The 19932-nt window shown below is 35.0% G+C and overlaps 1 long non-coding RNA gene across 2 annotated transcripts in view; it reads right to left on the minus strand.

Moving 5' to 3' along the window:
* Window positions 1-57: 57 nt before the first annotated feature.
* Window positions 58-19932, minus strand: part of LOC309660159 — a 236952-nt gene continuing 217077 nt past the window's right edge. For both annotated transcript variants that reach the window (XR_014263219.1, XR_014263220.1), the window contains exon 2: window positions 58-18354. This is a non-coding gene — a long non-coding RNA (uncharacterized lncRNA). The remainder of the gene's footprint in view (window positions 18355-19932) is intronic.

A 19932-nucleotide genomic window follows, 5' to 3' on the forward strand; every position in this document is an offset into this window, starting at 1 on the left:
TCTTGTTTTGGTATCAGGGTAATGCCAGCCTTGTAAAATGAGTTTGAAAGTGTTCCCTTCTATTTTTTTGGAAGAGTTTCAGAAGAATTGGCTTTAATTCTTTGAATGGTTGGTAAAACTCACCAGAAAAGCCATCTGGTCCTGGGCTTTTTTTCTTTGGGAGGTTTTTGATTCCTGACTCAATCATGTTGCTAGTAATTAGTCTGTTCAGATTTTCTATTTCTTCATGATTCAGTTTTGGTAGGTTGTATGTTTCTAGATATTTATCCATTTCTTCTAGGTTATTCAGTTTGCTATTGTGTAATTGCTATAATAGTTTCTTATGATTCTTTATATTTCTGTGGTATCAGTTTTAATACCTCCTCTTTCATATCTAATCTTATTTCCTTGATTCTTCTCTTTTTTCTTGTTGAATCTAGCTAAAACTTGTCAATTTGTTTATCTTTTCAAAAACCCAGCTCTTAATGTCATTGATTATTTCTATAGTCATTTTAATCTCTATCAGTTTTTTCCACTCTGATTTTTGCTATTTCCTTCCTTTTATTAACTTTGGGATTTTCTTATTCTTTTTTTATTTGCTTGAGGTTTAAAAAAGGGTTGTTTGACATTTTTTTTGTTTCTCAACTTAGGCATTTATTGCTATGAAGTTGCCTCTTAGAACTGCTTTTGCTTTATCACTGCTTTGGGGATGTTGTAGTTCCATTTTGGTTTGTTTCAAGATAATTTTTTAATTTCTCTTTTGATTTTATCTTTGACCCACTGGTTGTTCAGTAGCATGTTGCTTAATTTCCACATACTTGTAAATTTTCCAATATTCTTCTTGTAAGTGATTTCTAGTTTACCAATGTGATCTGAAAAGATGCATGATATAATTTCAGTCTTCTTAAATTTTTAATTTGTTTTGTGGCTTGACATATGGACTGTCCTGTGGAGTATTCCAAGTGTACTTAGAGTGTGCATTCTGTTGTTTTTGGATGAAATATTCTGTATGTTTCTATTAAGTCCATCTTGTCCAACATATTGCTTAAGGCCAATATTTCCTGTTGACTTTCAGTCTGGATGATCTATCCATTGATGTAAGTGGGGTATTATAGTTCCCTACTATTGTTGTATTATGGTCTATTTCTCCCTTTAGATCTGTTAATATTTGCTTTATATATTTAGGTCTTCTATTTTGGGTAAATAAATATTTACAAATGTTGTATCCTCTTGTGTGTTGACCCCTTTATCATTATGTAATGCCCTTCTTTGTCTTTTGTTACAGTCTGTTTTAAAGTCTGTTTTGTCTGATATAAGTATAGCTACCCCAGCTTCCTTTTGGTTTCCATTTGCATGAAACATCTTTTTTTCCTTCTCTTCACTTTTGGTCTGTTTGTCCTTAATTATGAAGTGAGTCTTGTTGGCAGCATATATAGGGGTCTTGTTTTTTATCCATTCAGCCACTCTGTCTTCTGATTGGCGTATTTAGTCCATTTATATTTACAGTAATTATTGATAGATATGTACCTATCACCATTTTGTTAATTGTTTCCTGGCTTTTTTATGGTTCCTCTGTTCTTTTTTCTCTTGCTCTCTTCCTTTGCAGTTTGATGGCTTTCTTTAGTGGTATGCTTAAATTTCTTTCTGTTTCTCTTTTGTGTATCTCCTTTAGGTTTTTACTTTGTGGTTACCATGAGACTTACATAAAACAACTTATATTCATAACAGTCTACTTTAAGTTGATTAAAAAGTTTGAATGCATTCTAAAACTCTACATTTTTACCCATCCCACAATATTGCATGTTTTTGATGTCATAACTTACTACTTTTTATTTTCTCCATTCATTGACAAATTATTGTAATTATAGTTATTTTTACTAATTTTCTCTTTTACCTTTCATACTAGCTTTGGAAGTGATTAATATATCACCTTTACAAGATTAGATTATTCTGAATTTTACTATATGTTTACCTTTACTGGGAGATTTATTTGTTCATATTTTTTCCTGTTACTACTTGGTGCCCTTTAGTTTCAGCTTAAAGAAGTCTTTTACATTTCTTGTAAGCCAGTTTAGGGGTGATTAATGCTTTTACCTTTTGTTTGTCTAGAAAACACTTTATATCTCCAATTCTGAATGACAATTTTACTGGGTAGAGTATTCTTGGTTAGCAGTTGTTTTTTTCTTTCAGCAATTTGAATATATTGTGCCACTCTCTGCTGGCCTTCAAAGGTTCTGCTGGATAACCTGCTAATAGTCTTATGGGTGTAATAAGTTGTTTTTCTCTAGCTGCTTTCAAGGTTCTCTCCTTGTTTTTAACTTTTGACAGTCTAATTATAATGTGTTTGGTGTGGGTGCCTTTGGGTTCATCTTATTTGGAACTCTCTTGCCTTCCTGGATCTGGATGTCAGTTTTCTTCTCCAGGTTAAAAAAAGTTTTCAGCCATTATTTCTTCACATACATTTTCTGCCCTTTTCTCTCTCTTCTTCTTCGGGAACCCCTATATTACAAATGTTGCTCCACCTGATGTTGTGTCATAGTCCCTTAAGCTACCTTCACTTTTTTTCATTCTTTTTTCTTTTTGCTGGTCTGATAGGGTGAGGTCCACTGCCCTGTGTTCATGTACACTGATCTTTTCTTTTGCTTCATCTAGTCTGATAGTGCATATTTCAGTTCAGTTATTGTATTCTTCGTCTCCATGGGTTTTTTTGGTACATTCTCTTTGTTGAAGTTCTCATTTTGTTCATCCTTACTTTTCCTGAGCTCATTGAACATCTTTATGACTATTATTTGGAACTCTTTATCAGGTAAATCACATTACCAAATCTCCATTTCATTAAGAACTTTTTCTGGGGTTTTATCTTGTTTTTTCCTTTGGAACATATTCCTCTGTTCTTCATTTTGCTTGGCTCTCTGAGTTGGTTTCTATGGATTAGATAAAATAACCACCTCTCCCAGTCTTGATGGAGTGGCCTCATATAGGAGATGAATTTTGTTCAACCCTATCCTAGCATTTGGTTATTTCTCAAACTTCTATAATTGTCCAAGCAGACTTGTTTATTCTTAATGGCTCCTGGTAGTTCACTGTATGCCAAAACATGTCAGTGTCCCAAAGGAGAGGTTCTTACTTAGCACCTAGATTCAGGCTGATTGAAAGCCAGACCCTCAGGCAGCAGATTTTAAAGAATGCAAATATATACAGTCCTGTGGGATCTCAAATGTAAGTACCACTGGCTACCAGAGTCAGGCTATCTAGAGTTAAGCCCTGGGTGGCAGCTGCAAAAAATTGGAGTGCCACACATGGGTATAAGTCCCTTTCTGAGAGATACCAGTGAGTTGAGAGAGAGGCAAAGGTGACGTCCACTGGCTTTCATTCCCTGAGAACACCTCAGTAAGCCTCTAGGTGTGTGCTGAACCAGAAGCCTGCCCCTCAGACCAAAGATCCAAAAAGAGCAAATGGGCTTCTTTCGTAGAAGCATTGCAAGTATTTTTTAGTCTGCAGTCTGCACTTTGCCTGTTGGTGGTAGCTGACAAATAACTTTTTCTCCATGTTACAATCCTGTGGGACCCAGGAATGCAAGCTTCGCTGGCCACAGAGCCAGGTGATCAAGAGGCATCCCCTCAGCAGCAGCCACAAAAACTGGGATACCAGATGTAAAAACTGGGGTACCAGAGACATGTACACTCTCCCCTCCAGGAGATACTGGGTCTCTGGAGTGTAGCAGAGAGAGAGTGTGTGAAGATAGCACCCACCTTCCAAAGTATGGAGGGGATCATAGTTGGCCATTAGATGTGTGTTTAATTCTAGCCTGCCCCTCAGACCACAGCTTTGAAGATAAGCTAATAAGCCTCTTTATAGAGACTGGGCACCTCAATCTATTGCTTCTCTGCTTTACCCTGGGGGCAGGAAGGGGTTAAGAACTCTTTCTCTGTTTGTTACTGTCCTGTGGGATTCACAAGCATTAGTGCCACTGACCAACAGAGTCAAGTGATCTAGAGTTGTCCCATGGGTGGCAACCACAAAAATCAGGTCACCAGATGTTTGTACAAGCTCCTTTCTAGGATATACTGGCAATCTGGAACAAGGCAGAGGGAGATCACAAAGATGGTGCCAATCATCATCCATCCCCAGAGAGTAGTTCAGCAGGCCCCTACATGTGTGTTCAATTAGATGCCTGCCCCTCTGGTCAGTGCTTTAAGATAAGCACATAAGCCTCTTTCACAGAAAGTCTGGGTGCTTTTCAGTCAGCTCCCTCTGCAATGGGCTCTCCTTGTGCGCAAACTCTAAAAATTGTTTCTCAGCTCACTGTAACCTTGTGATTTCAAGCCCTGTTGCCTTTCAAAGATAGATGTTTTGGGGCTCATCTCTCAGGTGCAGATCTTAAAAGTTGGGGTACCTGATATGAGGTTCAAACCCTTCACTCTTCAGAGAGAAGCTTGGGTTTATGAGTTCCCTTCTGATTGTGAATCACTGAGCTGAAGGGGGGTTTATAGCAAGATTGTGTCTCAGCTTCCCTACCTGCTTTGATGTGGATTTTCTTCTTGTTCACCCAATGTGTAGGAGTCAGTTAGTTTTGGGTCTCTTTCAAAGGAAATTGTATATTCAGAGTGTGTGTGGGAGGAGGTGAGTTCAGGAGTTCCTACATCACCATCTTGACCTGAAACTTGAATGCTTATATTAATTTGCTGTGAATGCTTATATTAACACTGCTCCATTGTCTAAGTGTAAGTGAATTATACATGGGCATTCTTTCACTCTGTATATCTTTATCGAATGCTCACTTGGTGTCATTCTTTGTTCTCATTGAGGATGCATCAGTGAACAAAAAAACAATATTTCCATTGTCATGGATTGTACTGTGAGAAAGAAAACACACAGTAAACATAAAGACCATCACCTGATAGAGATTATCTGGCAGAAAATTATATAAAATGATGAAAGAGTGTGACAGCTTTAGACTGGATGGCTGGAGAGTATCTTTCTAACATATGAGTACTAAGAATGAACCAATATTGCAAATATTGGATACAATTTTCAAGGTAGATGGAGAAAGAACTTAATTCAAAAAATGAAAGAAAAAAATCAGCGTGGCTGGAACAGGTTGGGAGCAGCAGCATGGCTAAGTTAGCAGAGGGAGCCTAGACTTGGGCCAGTAGGGCTTCATGAGATAGACAAAATGTGAAAATTTTCCTCTATGTAAGATGTCAAGGGTTTTACGCAAGGGAATGATGTTGTGGCACGTATGTTTAAAAAAAACACCACTCTGGTTTCTAGGAGGAAAATGGATTATAGGCTAAGGATGTAAGGAGAAAGTGCACCTAAGAGGCTATTGCAGTGTCCAAAAACATTAATGCATTGCCATGAGCGGCCTCTTCCTGTCTACTCTAGCCAGGTCTCATCAATGCTGTAAGGATTCTGGGGAATAAATTTGTCTTTAGAAGATTTTCATTTATATACCACCATGCATAAATAGATTTTCAGATCACTTTCTGCTGTTATGGTTGTCAACAGCTGGGGCCTGGTACAGAGTGTGCATTACATATAGTTGGTGATCAAATGTGCCTATTGCCAGGCTACATGACAATGATCTCGTTGTTGTTGACAGTTGGAAATACTATCATTTCTTCTTCATCCTCCTCCTTCTCTTTCTTCTTCATATGACCATAGAAGAAAAAAAAATAATGAGTAAAATAGATATACCTCAAAGTCAGGACTTCTAAGTTTCAGGTTCAGTCCAGTTACAGAATAATGTGAATATAAATTGTAAAGAGCTATGATTGAGCTATATACAGCACAGCCAGATGGTCAGATTAAGGCCATATAGCAAAATAATTTAAATTCAGTTGAATTTAATTTATTTAAATAAAAATTTTAAATTATTTATAGTATTTATTTAAAATAATAATAAATAATATATTATTTGTTTAAAATTAAAAATACAGAGGTGTGACAGGCATCTAATATAACATGGAAAAGATAATGATCCAAAACTTTTAAAACTTTTACTTACATTTTGTTATAGACAAGCATTTGCTTTCTATGTAGTGGTGCTGACACTGAGGGAAATTTCTGGTGGAGGCATTTTAATTATCTTTATGGGTTTTTTTTTTTAAGTTAATAAAGAGAGCAGAAGCAAAGATATTCCTAGGAGACTTAAGTATCATAAATATGTCTATAATTGTTAATACTAGTTGATCCTCTGTTATATTAAAAGCAAAAAAGCAAAGACATCACAAATTAAAAGGTAATTAGGGTCATTTAGTCCATCCCTCTGATTGATAAGAAACAGCTCTTCATATAAATAATTTTCATCATGTATATTTTTCTCCTTTTCTTAATATTCACAGAAAATTCATTAAAGAATGACTGAATACCCACTCTAAAGCAAGGACCAAAAAAAATAAATGACTTCTGCCTTTGAAAAGCTGACAGTGAAGGAGTTAGAAGCTTCAACACATTATTTCAATATAATATGCTTAGAAACCTATTTCTATACTAAACCAACAAACAAAAAACAAAAAAACTTTGCCTTCTGTATTTTCTATAACCCATAGAAAACAGACCTCTGGTTCCCCTCTAATACCTTTACTCTTCTAAGGTCACTTAATTTCCTTTTGCAAAAGTTATTCATGACTTTCTACATGCTAGAAAAAAAAAGTTTTAAGTCTGTATTTTCCTTACTCCTTCAGTGCATATTATTGAGTTTTTTAACGTTTGTACATAATCCTTCCATGTTTTCTTCTTGGTTAGTTTTTGGTCTCCTTTTTCTCTCCCTACCTATCCTTGGGCTTTGAAATTGACCCTCTGCTCATTTTATTCTATTTTCTGTTCCTAGGTGATCTGGTTCATGAAGACCTGCCTGTGGAGGTCTCCAACGTCCTCATCTCCAGCCTCTCTTCAAATAAAATAGCCAATATAATATGAGTGAGTAAAATAAGAATTTTGTTTAAAGGTTTAATGTTTTCAAAGTATTTATCTTTAACTCAAAGGCATAATACAAAATATAAGAATTACTAGCATCAAGTATATTATTTTAACTTGCACTTTACTTTCCTAAGAGGCAGAAATTGAATTTGGTATATACTTAGTAGACTGCTCATAACATGATAAAAATTAATATTGAGTCTAATCCTATGAGAGGAGAGTGTTAGGAAAATATGCTCTATTAGAAGTAAACCTCTCATCTTAGTAAATTACCATCGTCTGGGACATTAAAAATGTTAAACTGCAGTCTGCCTTCCTGTATTCTGGAAGGAGTAATTTACTTTGAATGAACAAAAATTTACTTTCAAAATAGAACTTTGTTCTTCTGACAACTGTGCCTTATATCAGCTAGCAAAAGGGTAGTATCAATGGCATTCTCTTTGGGAAAATCCTGTGTATTTGCTTAAAAGGTAATGATAGTATATATATTTTTAAGTTAAGGAATTTAGGGAAAAGCCCTCAAAAGAAGATGGGGAAATAGAAAATTTGGTGATTATTATGTTTGTCTGTGTCTTCACCTGGACATCACTCCATATTCAGACCTAGATAAACCATTTAGAATGTGTAAGCGGGCTTCGTTTCACTTTGACTATTTCTCAGTTTATTCACTAAGTTTTCAAACATTTTTGGATACCTGTTATTAGCCATAATCAGAGTTCAACATCAAATACCATGACAAAGTGACAGAGGCCCAGCACTGGGAATGCTGACCGTTAGCACAGAGGCTGAATACTGGCGATCAGTGAGCAACATCTGACATGCAGATGTGTTTGTTTGGTCTGCTTAGGTCATTCCCACTGCTCTTTATTGTTTCTCATTCCTGTCTGGGCCGCGTACCATTGTGTTTACAATCTCTAATCATGTTTGTTCAGCTTTGTGGCTTGGCTGAAACATAACCAGCAGGAAAAAATGGGGAGAGAGAAATAAACTGTCATGAAATAGTTATCAGCCCAAATACTAATGTGGAAGGACATGATAAACTTGGATTTGATTTAATAGGGCATTCTTTATCCAATGACTTATCCAATGGGTAAACCTGAGAGAGAAGGTATGGGCTTTTCAGTTGTTGCATTTAAAGTGATGAAAATGAATGAAATCATCTAGGTGGTGGTAGACTTGTTTTTTTGTTTTGTTTCTAATCCACAAATCCTTTGTTTTAAATACATTTAGAGACTGTATATAATGTGATAAAAGTGGAGTTACCATGATTGAGGTGTATATGGGAGTATGTGCACTCTATATGTAGAGTCTGGAAACCACAGGAAGAGCAAACAGTCAAGAATGAAGCTCTAAAGGACACCTACATTTGAGTGTCAAAAATAAAGAAGAACCAGTGGGAGAAAGTCTGAAAGTGAATGGTCAGTGTAATAGAAGGAAAACCAGAAATTAGCATAGAGGGGAGTTTTGAAAAGAAGGCATTTGATTTGGCAAAGACATTTAGAATAGAAATTTAGACCTTTGCAATTAGTTATTTATACGCTAAATAAAAAGAGAAAACTAAGTGAGGTGGAAAGAAATCAGAGAGCAGTATTTCTAGGAGTAAAGGGAGTTGAGAAAGTAGAATTTTGTTGTAGAGAAGAATGTAACTGTAACAGCTTGAACTAAAAGTAGAGTCAAAGAAGTTTTTATTTGTTGTTTGATTTTAGCACATTTACAGTTTGAAGGAAAGGAAAAACATCTGGAGAATTAAAGCAACAGAAGAAAGGGTGACAATGGGCATAACAAGATCCTGGATTACATGAGAAGTTGAGGGATAAATAAACAAAAGGAGGGATTCACACTTTTAGAAAGGACAGATATTCATGCATTTATGAAAGGAGGAAATGATGGATAATTTGAAGATCAGAGAAGTTCACAATGGATAGCTTTTATTTTCCTTGTGATACAGAGCACAAGGAGTTTGTTAGAATGAAGTAAGTACAGATGAGTAGAAAAACTGAAAAGAATAGTTAAATTTTGAAAAAGCAGATGAGAAAAGCCCAAAAGCATATTAGCCAGGATCAAGTAAAACCAAAATTGCTGTACTGTGTTGAGGGTCTAGTTATTGTTATAAACCATGTCATTTTTACTGGTGTCTACTTGAACCATTAGCGTCATTCTCTTGATTATATATTTTCTCATTGGTAAAGTAGTAATAACAATTCTGATTTTTAAAGATATTTCAAGTGCCTTGGGGTGATATATCAATGCAGAAGTTATAATTCTATTCAGATCAAAATCATAGTCTGTAATTAAATGTTTTAAGATCAATTTTAGATCATTTTCACCAACAGTTCATATTTGGAATCCACAGATAAAATAGGATGAATCCAAAATGTAGTCATATTCTGGCTCAGCTGTGAAAACTTTGGATCAATTTCATTTGACATTTGGGATAGATCCACCTTGAAAAAATAGCTGTACAAAGATTTGGATTTATATGAAAAAACAACACTTTATCATGTCTTGATTTTACGGTCAATAGCTTCTTAATCTCTACCTGTTACACAATCCAAGATTGTCACTATTTTTAGACATTGAGTTTCAAAAAAAGTTAGTGTAATATATCTTTCCATTCATGATACTGACCATTCTGGGATTATTATTTAAAAGCCTATAAATACTCATTTTTAGGTCTCTTAGCAAATTATGATTATATACTGCAAGGTTAAAAATTATACATTTTACAATTATTCATCATAGTCATAAAAATGAGCTCAACTTCATATACAATGATGCTACTGCAGATCTACTAGAAGATTATTGGTGGTGTATGTACTATAAATTACTTTTCCAGGTCTATATATACATGGTCTGAGCTGATTCAGTCTCTTGCTGCTTCTAATGAGTCTGTAGCACATATTGGCAAAGGATCTAGATTATGAGTAGCATCCATTATCATGAGGAGGATTTTCTTTTTAATTCAAAACTAACTGGCCCTTATATGATCTATATGACCTTGGCATCACTAGAACAGTCTTTAACCATCTGAGCATATTGCTTTAGGCTACAATTTTTAATGTCTTTCTTACAGGAAATTCCTCAATCCTTATTTTAAATGCTCTAAATTTCATAAGGTTATTTTATAGGCTTTTCTGATTTACTCCTTTTTATGGTCCTCCAAACAGAATAGCTGAGATTATTTAACCTCTACATATATCCTAATTTCTACAGCAGCCAGCTTCTGGAACATATCAAAGGAGCAATTCAAAATATTCTGAGTCACCCCCTAAATCAGCCCTTTCCCCAAATCATACTTGAGTTTTCTGCCAGCCACCAATCTTATGGAGATGCCTAATCACCCCAAACTCCAGTCCTCTCAGAGGCTGAATTACTGGTCTGACTATATTCCCAATTTCACCATTACTAGTATAACAAAAGAAAGTAAAATAGGACATTAACTAACTAAAAACAAGGTTTTCCCAAGGTTTTAAGCCAGAGTTCTGAAGCTATGGACTGGTGGGTATTGATAGAAATAAAGGTGAGCATAAGTAAAATAAGAATGATAGAAGGAACAGAAGATCATAGAGTATGAAAGAGAATAGCAGTCCAATAAGAAGCTTGCTCTATTATAATAATGGAGTATGTCAAAGAATAAATAATGAGAGTACACTGAAAGAATGAATAATGGTCCAGCACCCAAAATTACCACATTATATTGGTTTGCTCTTGATCATCCTTGTATTGTCTAAAGATGCACATATATAAATTTAGTTTTTCCAGTTTTATTGAGATACGAAAAACAATACTATATAAATGTATGGTGTATAGCATAATGATTTAACTTATGTATATTGTGAAATGATTACCATAATAAGCTTAGTTAACATCCATCATTATCATATAAATACAAAAAAAAAAAGAAAATTGATTGTTTTCTTCCTTGTGATGAGAACTTTGAGGATTTTACTCTCTGCACTTTCAAATTTACCGTATAGCAGTGTTAACTATAGTCATCCTGTTGTACATTACATCCCTAGTATTTATTTATAACTCAAGTTTGTACTTTTTGATCACCTTCCTCCAATTCCCCTCCCCCAACTCCCCACCTTTGGTAAACACAAATCTGATATCTTTTTCTACGTATTTATTTGTCCTGGCAGGGGTTTTTGTTTGTTTCTTTAGATTCCACTTATAAGTGAGATCATACAGTATTTGTCTCTCTCTGACTTATTTTCTTTAGCATAATGCCCTCAAGGTCCATCCAGGTTGTTGTAAACAGCAGGATTTCCTTTTTTATGGCTGAATAATAAATTTATTATTAATAAATAATAAATTTATTATTATTAATTATTTATATACACACACATACACAATTTTGTGTATGTGTGTGTATATATAAATTTTACCTATATACCCCATCTTCTACTACTTTATCCATTCATCCATCAATGGACACTTAGCTTCTTTCCATGTCTTGGCTATTGTAAATAATGCTGCTATGAACATAGGGGCACAGGTATCTTTTCAAGTTAGTGTTTTCATTTCCTTTTGATAAATACCCAGAAGTGGAATTGCTGGGTCATATGGAAATTCTATTTTTAATTATTTGAGGAACTTCCATACTGTTTTCCTCAGTGGCTATACAAATATACATTCCCACCCACAGTGCACAAGGGTTCCCTTGTTTCCACATCCTCCCCAGTATTTGTTATCTCTTGTCTTTTTGATGCTACCCATTCTGACAGGTGTGAGGTGATATTGTGGTTTCGAAGATTAGTGATGTTGATCACATTTTAGTGTACCTGTTGACGATTTATCTTCTTTGGGAAAAAAGTGTATTCATGTCTTTTGCCCATTTTTCAATTGGATTATTTATTTTCTTGCTATTGAGTTGTATGAGTTTTTATATATTTTGGATAGTAACCTCTTCTCTGATATATGGTTTGCAAATATATTTTTACATTCTGAAGATTGTCTTTTTATTTTGTTGATCATTTCTCTTGCTATGTAGAAGCTTTTTAGTTTCATGTAGTCCCACTTGTTTTTTGTTTTTGTTTCTGGTTTTTTTTTTATTTAATTGTTTGTGCAATTAAATTAGGTGTCACATCCAAAGAACCATTGCCAACACTCATGTTAAAAAGCTCTTTTCCTCTTTTTTTCTAGGAATTTTATGGTGTCTGGTCTTACATTTAAGTCTTTAATTCATTTTGAGTTTATTTTTGTAAGTGGTGTAAAATAAGTGTCTAATTTCATTCTACTACATGTGCATATCCAATTTCCTCAGCACAATTTATTGAAAAGACTCTTTTTGTCTGTTGAGTAGTCTTGGCTTCCTTGTCAAATATTAGTTGACCATATATGCAGGGTTTATTTCTGGGCTCTCAATTCTGTTCCCTTAGTCTATGTGTCTGTGTTTATGCCAGTATGATACTGTTTTGATTATTATAGCTTTATAATATAGTTCAAAATCAGGAAGTATGATGCCTCTAACTTTGTTCTTCTTTCTCAGGATTGATTTGGCTATTTGGGTTCTTTTCTGGTTCCACACACATTTTAGGAATTTTTTTCTACTTCTGTAAAAAATGCCATTGGAATCTTGATCAAGATTGCATTGACTCTATAAACAGCTTTGCGTAGTATGGGCATTTTAACAATATTCATTCTACAAATTCATAAACACAGGATACCTCTCCATTTACTTGTATCTTTAATTTGTTTCATCAGTGTCTTGTAGTTTTCAGAGTAGAAAACTTTCACTTCCTTGGTTAAATTTATTCCTAAGGATTTTATTGTTTTTGATGTTATTGTAAATAGAGTTGCTTTCATTCTTTTTCAGATAAATTGTTGTTAGTTTATAGAAACTGTTGTGGTTTTGTATGTTAATTTCATATCCTGCAACTTTTCTAAATTTGTTGATTACATCTAATAGTTTTTTGGTGGAGTCTTTAGGATATTCTATACAAAATCAATCATCTTCAAATACAGCCAGTTCTACTTCCTTTCCAGTTCTGATGCCTTTCATTTCTTTTCCTTACCTGATTTTTCTGGTTGAACTACCGGCACTATGTTGAATAGGAGTGGTGAGAGTGGGCATCCTTGTCTTCTACCTGAACTTAATAAGGTTTTAAACTTTTACCACTGAATATAATGTTAGCTGTGAGCCTGTCACATATGGCCTTTATTATGTTGTGGTACATTCCTTCTATACCTAATTTGTTAAGAGTTTTTACAATGAACAAATGTTGAATTTTGTCAAATGCTTTTTCTGTGTCAACTGAGATGATCATATGATTTTTAAATTTCATTTTATTAATGTGATGTATGACATTGTATGATTTGCATATGTTGCACCATCCTTGCATCATAGGAATCAATCTTACTTTATCATGGTGAATGATCCTTTTAATATGTTGCTTAATTCTGTTTGCTAGTATTTTATTGAGAATTTCTGCATCTATATTCATCAAGGATATTGTTTTGCAGTTTTTTTTGTTTGTTTTTTTTTTCTTTTAGTATCCGTCTCTGACTTTGGTATCAGGGTAATAGTGGCCTTGTAAAGTGAGCTTGGGAGTGTTCCCTCCTTTTTGATTTTTTAGAAGGATTTGGTCCTGGACTTTCCTTTCTTGGATGATTTTTGATTACTGATTCAATATCCTTAAGAGTAATTAGTCTATTCACATTTTCTATATCTTTCTAATCAGTCTTGGTGGATTGTAAGTTTCTAAGAATTTTTCCACTTCATCTAGGTTGTTGAATTTGTTCACATATAGTTGTTCATAGTAGCCTCTTATAATCTTTTGTATTTCTGTGGTGTCAGTTGCAATGTCTCATTTTTCATACATAATTTTGTTGATTTGGGTCTTCCTTTTGCACCTGGTTAATCTAGCTAAGGGATGGTAAATCTTATTTACCTTATCCAAGAACCAATTGTTAGTTTGGTTAACCTTTTCTGTTGTCTTCTGCTATTTCATTTATTTATGCCCTAATCTTTATAACTTTCTTCTGTCTGCTAACTTTGGGCTTAATGTTTTTTCTTCTAGTTTCTTGAGGCTAGAAACTAGGGTTAGGTTATTTATTTGAGATCTTTCTTGTTTCTTAATGTAGGCTTTTATCATTATGAACTTCTCTCTTAGAACAGAATTTGCTACATCCCATTAGTTTTGGTATGTTGTGTTTCCATGTTTGTTTTTCCAAGATAAGTTTTTATTTACCCTTTAATTTCTTCTTTGACCTATTGGTTGTTAACAAAGGTGTTTTTAATTTCCATGTATTCATGATTTTTCCAGTTTTCCTTCTGTTATTGGTATCTAGTTTTATACCATTGTGGTCAGAGAAGATCCTTGGTATGATTTCAATCTTCTTGAATTTGACAAGACTTGTTTTGTGGCCTAATATACGGTCCATCCTAGAAAATGTTTCAAGTGTGCATCAGAAGAATGTGTATTCTGCTGTTGTCAGATATAATGTTTTATGTTTTTTTTGTTAGGTCCATTTTGGTGTATAGTGTGGTTAAAGTCTGCTGTTTCCTTATTGATTCCCTGTCTGGATAATCTATCCATTGTTGAGAGTGGGGTATTAAAGTCCCCAACTATTACTGTACTGCTATTTATTTCTTATTTTAGCTCTGTTAGGTTTTGCTTTTTTAGGTGCTCTAATATTGGGTGCATAACTATTTATAATTGTTATATCTTCTTGATGGTTCAGATTCTCTATCATTATATAATGACCTTCTTTTTCTCATTTTACCATTTTTAAAGTCTATTTTGTCTGATATAAGTACAGCTAGCCCTCCCCCCTTTTTTTGGTTACCATTTGCTTGAAATATCTTTTCATTCCTTTATTCTCAGTCTATATGTGTCTTCAAGGCTAAAGTGAATCTTTTGTACATAGCATAGTGTTGGATTTTTAAAAATCCATTTAGCTATTCTATGTTTTCTGATTGGATAATTTAATATATTTACATTTATAGTAGTTATTGATAGGTAAGTGCTTAATATTGTCATTTTGTTCATTGTTTCTGGCTATTTTGGAGATTCATTGTTCCTCATATCTTACTCTTTTTGTGTGTTTTAATGATTTTTGGTATCAACATGCTTTGACTTCTTTACCATGTTTGTGTATATACTACAGGCTTTTCCTTTGTGGTTACCATGAGGCATACATAAAATATCTTAAAATTATAATACCCTATTTCAACTGACAGCAACTTAAGTTGAATAGCATTTCTAAACTCTACACTTTTACTCCTCCCCCCATCACATTTTTGGTTATTGTTGTTAACAGTTTACGTATTTTATATTGTGTATCCAATACAGATTACTGTAGTTATCATTATTTTTTATTACTTTTGTTTTTTAAATTAAAACTAAAGTTGTAAATTAGTTACACACAACCATTACCATATTAAAAAATCTAATTTTGACTATATATTTGCCATTACCAGTGAGTTTTATGCTACATTCTTATGTTTTTATGATATTAATTAACATCCTTATGCTTCCATTTTGAAAATTCCCTTTAGCATTTTTTGTAGGGTTAGTCTAGTAGTGATAAACACACTCATCTTTTTTTGTTTGAAAAAGTCTTTATCTCTCCTTCATTTTTGAAGGACTGCTTTGCCAGTTATAGAATTTTTAATTGACAGATTTTTTTCCTTCAATATATCATTCCACTTTCTCCTGGTCTGAAAGTTTCTGATGAGAAATCCACCTATAGTCTGATTGGGTTCCCTCTTGCTGCTTTCAAAGTTCTTTCTTTGTCTTTGACTTTTAACAATTGCTTATAATGTGTTTTGGTCTAGCCCTAATCCGATTCAACCTATTTGGAATCCTTTGGGCTCCATGAATCTGGATGTCCACTCCTCTTTGGGAAGTTTTTAGCTATTATTGCTTTAAATATACTAGCTGTCCTTTTCTCATGCTCTTCTCCATCTGGAACTTCCATAATGCAGATATTGTTTCTTTTGATTGTGTCCCTTAAGTCTCATTGGCTTTCTTTACTCTTTTCTTTTTCTCTACTTTCTGGATAATTTCAAACTGTGTTGTCTTCTAAGTCATTAATCCTTCTGTATGGTGAAGTCTGCTTTTGAAGTTTTCTATTGAATTTCTCAGTTCAGCCATTATTTATTTTAGCTCTAGTATTTCTTTCTTTGGTGGGGGATGATTTATATTTTATTGTTGAACTTATTTTGTTCATGAATTCTTTCCCTAATTTCACTGAGTTATCTGTCTGTGTTCTTGTAGTTCACTACATTTCTTTAACAGAATTATTCAGAATTCTTTGTCTGATGGTTAATAGAGCTCTGTTTTTTTAGGGTTAGTTATTGAAGCTTTATTAGTTTACTTTTGTGGTGCCATGTTTATCTGACTTCCCTTGATCCTTAATTTCGTACATTGGTATCTGTGCACTTGAGTAAGTGGTTAAGTGGTCTCCTCTTCCAGACTTTACAGTTTTGCTTTAACAGAGACAGTTCTTCAACAGTCAACTCAGTTTGGGTTTCTAGGTGTGTCCACTGGTAATGTTCTTAGGCAGGTAAGCTTGATATTAGGGCCTATTTTGGGGTGAGGCCACCATCCAAGCTCTGAGGTCAGAGGTGAAGTGTGTGCCACTGGCTGAGAACAGTTAGGTGGGACTGCTGGAGTGGTTCCCCTCCTTAGCAAGGCTATAGGGTAGGATTCACAGTTGCTTGAGTTCTCTGGTCAGGCTTACTAGATGGTCAGACTAAATACTGTACTCATTAGTAGGTGGGGCTACATATTAGCTTTCCTGCCTTGTCAGGGCAGAACAGTCCCTAGGGCCTACATGGACCACTGTTTAGGGACACAAATCATGCAAGACTATGCACAAAATTCCCTGGCCAGATGGGGCTTTTGGTTTTGCTCTGCACACAGGGAAAGCCATGGGTTGTGCTGTTTACAGTGCCACTGTAAGCAGGACTGCTGGATGAGCTATACAGCTTCCCCTGTGCTCTGGTTAGGTTCCTTGGTTGAGTGAACTGAGTGCAGTATTCAGCAATGGACAGGGCTATAAATTAGTGTCCCTGCCCAGGTGGAGATGGAAAACCATCTCCAAGTTTGACAAGGCTCTTTGTCAGTGGTCTTGACTCAAGCTAATCAATGCTTCAAGTTCACTGGCTGAACAGTGCCACTAGCTTTGCTCTGTGGACAATCAGCTCTGCCTGTGGTACTCTCTGCTCAAATGTTACTGGGCTACACATCTTCCAGGTGTTGTTGCCAGCCTTCCTGGTTGGGTGGGGCCAGGAACTACAGTCAGCCATGGGCCTATCTATGATTCAGCTCCCTTGTGTTGGCAGGAGCAGACCAGGCTCCATGGTTAAAACAAGACTCTTCACTTAAGGACACAAATCAAGTACACCTGCACCCTGCTGAGTTCCCTGGTCAGACCATGTCATTGTCTTGACTCTACAGATGAGCAAATCAGCTGGCTGGTAATACTACTTGGGTGCTGCAAAGAGGAACTTTGTTTGCCTAGATCAAAAAGCTACTGGTTGCAAGACCCTCCCCACTTTTTTCTCACAATCCAATTCCCAGTGGTCAAGCACTGCAGATTCCCCTGCAATCTTCATGAAGTGAGACTGGAGTGGGGGCTCCCAAGAAGTGACCCACAATGCTAGGGGAGCTGGATGTCCACCTTGGGCTCCCTTTTCCCACTGGAGAAACCATTGTCTCAGAGGAGACCTCTCGGTGTGGTGCTGCACCATACTGGGTAAAGGGCAATGCAATCAGTGTATAGCTGCTCCTTTTACCCTTCTCATGCAGTCTGTTTTGGTCTCTATTGTGAAGCTGGGTGGGGGGCGGGGGTTCAGCTTCCTTCCATGTTCTAGGATTTTTTCAATAGTGTCTTGTCCATGAATTGTAGTTAGTTGTGATTCTTGTGAGAGAGCATGTCAGGAATGCCCTATGTTACCATCTTGGTGACACCACTCTCACACATTTAGAATAGGAGTTTTTGGACAGAATTTTGGTTTTGATACATAATCCACAAATATAGTATGTGTTATATTTTCTCCATTTTAATTAAATTAATCAGTCCTCTCCCAATAAATACATCAGAAGAACTTGTAAATCAGCACTTAGGAACTTGCTTGTTCTGTTCTGCTGTGTGTTCCATGGGTTAAGGGAAATTAATGTTCACTCTTCAACAACTTTTATTTAGTGTCTAGTATGAGCCCTTGTACTAGGTATAAGTGTGTAGTATTGAATAACACAAAATGACTGTCATGGGAATTATAGTCTGAACATTTATTAAGCATTCTATCTCATGTTAAGGATTAGAAGGGAAACAAAACAAAAGAAAAAATAATGTTTATAAATTTTAATGAGTTCCATGAAGACAGTAAAAATTCTTGGGAAAGAGAGTAAATTGAGTGGCAGGAATCAAAAATCTTTTGAAGAAAATTTGTAGAAATCTTCAAGGTGAAATCTTGGGGTTGGAGTGGGGAATGTATTCCTGTCAAAGGAAACAAAACATTGAGGCAGTTACCTGAAGTGGGAAAGGGCTTGTTACATTAAAGGAAGTTTAAAAAATTCAGGATGGTTTTAGGACACAGTTTCACGTCCAGATAGTTACATTAAAAAGCAGACAGTGACCTGAATTTTATGGGTCATGCCAGTGGGTTTGGGAAGCAATCAAAGAATAGAAAAAAAATTTTTTAAATGGCATAATGTAAACTACTTTCTATAAGATTACTAAAAGTGTTGTGTAAATCATGGAGTAGAATCTGTAAATCTCAGAAATAACCAGAAGTCAACAAATAGCATGATACGCTAACTGTAAAACTAAAATAAAAGGCATGATTAAACAAATTATTTTTAGGGATATACAATACATGAATAAAAACATTTTGAAAATCAAAGCAAATTAAGGATACATCTAATATTTAGAATAATGGTAACCTCTGAAAGGAGGCAGGATGTAGGATAAATACAACAGTTTTGGTAACATTCTAGCGCTTAATTTTAGTGCCAGTTCAAAGTGTTTATTATATTATTTTGATTTCTAAGTTTCTAAATTACTATTAGCTTTTAAATATGTCAAAGTTTATTTTTAAAATAGAGGTTAAGAAACTACTTAGGAGATCTGTTAATTTGGTCTTGACTAGATGGAGTAGGTGAGAGAGGGGAATGGGTCAAGGATGGCTTCTAGGTATGTGGCTCTATTAACAGGAAGAAGGGTGTTGCCTGTTCCTGAGATTGAGAAGATTAGAGGAGGTCTGGGAAAGACAAAATGTTTGGTTTTGAACATTTTGAACTTGAGAGACACATCTTAGAAGAGATGTGAAGCAGGCGGTTGGGCTTAGAAATTTTTCACTCAGAAAGAGATCTGAAGATATACATTTGGAAGCCATCAGTTTATAGAATGGATCTGAGGTCATAGGAATAGATGTAAGAGAGAGAGAGCAAGAGGAGGAAGAGGGAGAAAAGATGGAGAAAAGAACTCCAGCTTTAGAAATCCTTTGAGGAGCTGAATTTGAAAAAGGAGAGTAAAGGGGTGACCCTAAATGTTAGGGGGATTATCAAGAAGGTATCATTTCAAGTATTCCAAGGGAAAATATTGTCTTAAGAAGGAAGAACTGTTTAACTGTTGAATGTTCATGATAAATCTAATAATGTGATAAAAGAAATATTTCTACTTCATTTTGCAATACTGAAATAAAGACTCTACAATGAGCAGCTTTTTTTGGTACAAAAAGAACAGATTTCAGATTGGAATGAGTTGAAGAATAAATGGAACGTAAGAATATAGAAGCTGAACTATAAAAGGGTCTGGAGAGCTAGGATAGTAACTGGAATTATTTTGCTTTTATTGTAGTTTTTATTGTCTTAAGACCAGAGATTCTAAATATGTAATGAAACAGGTTGATAATGCCAATGAAAGATGGATAGTCAGTAGTTGTAGTTCCTGGGAAGCTAACAGAGGATATACATCTTATTGACCTTTGAAAGAAAGAGAAAAAGTTTATCCAGAGTACAAAGAAAAATGAAGGAGAATTGAGATTTATGTGAGTGTGACTAAATTTGTAGTCTT

Source organism: Balaenoptera physalus, assembly GCF_965194825.1.
Source record: "Balaenoptera physalus genome assembly, chromosome: 4".
Classification (NCBI taxonomy): Eukaryota; Metazoa; Chordata; class Mammalia; order Artiodactyla; family Balaenopteridae; genus Balaenoptera; species Balaenoptera physalus.